The following is a 2,603-nucleotide window of genomic DNA, read 5'->3' as shown; positions in this document are numbered from 1 at the left end:
AATTTCTGGGCATAAACAGGAAGAGGGGAAGAATGTGCTAGATCTCTCAATTTTCACGTGGGGAGGAAGTAAGAAACTTTTGTTCTTGACTTTGTTAATTTAGGAAAATACAGGTTCAAAAATTTTTTGGTAGCCAGGTGTGATGGTACACATCTTTAATCCTAGGGACTGAGGAGGCTGAGGCAGGAGGATTGAAAGTTGGAAGCCAGGTTCAGCAACTTAGCAAGGCCCTAAGCAACTTAATGAGAGGCTGTCTCAAAATAAAAAGGGCTGGGGTTGTGGCTCAGTGGTTGAGTGTCCCTGGGTTCAATCCCCAGGACTGAACAAACAAATAAACTTGGTGGTGCTAGGGATTGAACCCAGAGCCTCATGCATGCTAGGCAAGTGCTCTACTTCTGAGCTGTAACCTTACCACAAATTTTTGTTTTTTAATTTAAGGTGACAAGTAGTGGAATAACATTAAACTTACTTGGGAAAGGGGGAAAATACTTGCTCAATATAGCAAATGAGAGGTAAAGAAAAACCAGGGAACTGCAGTGTAAGCTCAGAAAAATGTATAAAGCACAATGACAAAGTAATTTCAGGGCTGGGGTTGTGGCTCAGAGGTAGAGCGCTCGCCTAGCACGTTCAAGGTGCTGGGTTCGATCCACATAAAAACAAATAAATAAAATAAAGACAAAAAAATGTGTTTTTAAAAAAATAAATAAGGGGCTGGGATGTGGCTCAAGCGGTAGCGCGCTCGCCTGGCATGCGTGCGGCCCGGGTTTGATCCTCAGCACCACATACAAACAAAGGTGTTGTGTCCGCCGAAAACTAAAAAATAAATATTAAAATTCTTTCTCTCTCTCTCTCTCTCTCTAAAAATAAATAAATAAATAATAAATATAAAGGTATTGTGTCCACCTACAACTAAAAAATAAATATTTTTAAATAAGTAATTTCAAATACACCCACTATCAGAATACCTGTGGGTAGCTAAACTCTTCTATTACAGGCAAGAAGGTTTTTTATTTATTTATTTTTTTTCATGAGTGTCCATTCATGTAAACATATGGTATTTCTGTTTTGGGACTGGGGATTGTAGGCCCTCTGCACAGCTCAGCATGCACTCCACCACTGGGCTACCGTCCAGTCCCTGTGAACAGAGAGGCAAGGTCAAGGGCAATGTAAATTTCACCATAATTATTCATTAATTCCTTCCTCCCTCTTTTTTTTTTTTTTTTTGTTTTAGTTGTAGTTGGACACAATACCTTTGTTTTATTTATTTATTTATTGTTATGTGGTGCTGAGGATGGAACCCAGGGCCTCGCAAGCGCTGGGCGAGGCTCTACCACTGAGCCCCAGCCCCAGCCCCTCCCTTTGTCTTTTTTACCCCATTGCTCAAATGTATCAGGCACTGTGTTGAGGACCCGCAGATCCAGAGACGAATTGACTAAGGGCTTCCAAGAGGCTCCCCACTAAGAGTGACAGGCAGGAACCCAATCCTGGCTCTCTTCCAACTTCTTATCACCTCCCGGGCCTTCACCTCAGGCCATCTCCCTTGCAAGGCTCTCCTGTTCCTCCTGACACTGAGGCTCTCCCTGTGGGTGTGGACCAGGTCCCCCTGTCATTCCCAACAGTGGCTAAAGGGGACGTGCAATAAATCCTCACCTTTTGCCCTTCCCTGTAGTTGTAAAGCCAACAACACAAACAGGTGGGCAGGTGCCCAGCCAGATGAGCCCCCTCCTCTCCCCTCCCAGAGAAGAGAGCAGGCCAGGCGACTCATCGCAATTCCGGTGGTGCACAGGTGATCCCCTCAGTTTCTGCAGGATACGAAGGGACAGGGTCCTTAAACACGGGTGGCCTCTCCCAACCCACACACGGCTGTAAAACCCCAGAGGAGGGGCTGAGAGTGGATGGCCTGTCGCACCACCTGCCAAGAGGGAGGTTAGTCCTCCAGAGCCCCAGAGTCAGGGGAATGGGGACAGTTCAGACAGAGTCTCCATGGCTGTCACTGCTATTGGAGCAGGCTGCCCTTCCAGTCTGTGGCTCCAGGCCAACCTGCAGGTCAGCTTTTGTGGAGAGAGACAAGTGTGGAACTGCCCTTCAGAGGAGAGGAGACCTCCTCCCCCAATACCTGGGGAACTGGGTCTGTCCTGGATTCTGCTGGTGTCCTCACAGGGGCGCTGCAGAAGGCCAGGGGGTGAGGGGCGCTGGCTGCTGCTGACTGGCTGCCTGTGTTGAGCAAGTGGCTCTGAGACCCATGGGCCTGCCCAGGTGTCCCTTTTCCAGGTGACTTTGGGGAAGCTGAGGGCCAGGCCTACAGCTGTCAGGCTGTTTGGAAGGAGCTTGAGACTGGGCGCCCTGTGGAGTGGACACTCCCGCCGGCTGTGGAGACCCTCGGCTGCTGGCTCTTGGTGCCTTCCTTTTCCTTTGTGTCTGTCTCAGCCAGGGGTCCATGGACCTCCAGGGCCACTGTGGACAGAGTCCCCTGGGCTCATCAGCTTGGGTGGGGATGACAGTCACGAGTCTAGCTGAGTCCCTTGGGGCTTTCCTATAGCCTGCCGGGTAAGCAGCCTGGTGGCTCCCACTGGATGTCTCCAAATACCACTGACCTTCCTCTG

Source organism: Marmota flaviventris, chromosome 11 (genome assembly GCF_047511675.1).
Source record: "Marmota flaviventris isolate mMarFla1 chromosome 11, mMarFla1.hap1, whole genome shotgun sequence".
NCBI lineage: Eukaryota > Metazoa > Chordata > Mammalia > Rodentia > Sciuridae > Marmota > Marmota flaviventris.
This window is presented reverse-complemented; position numbering follows the sequence as displayed.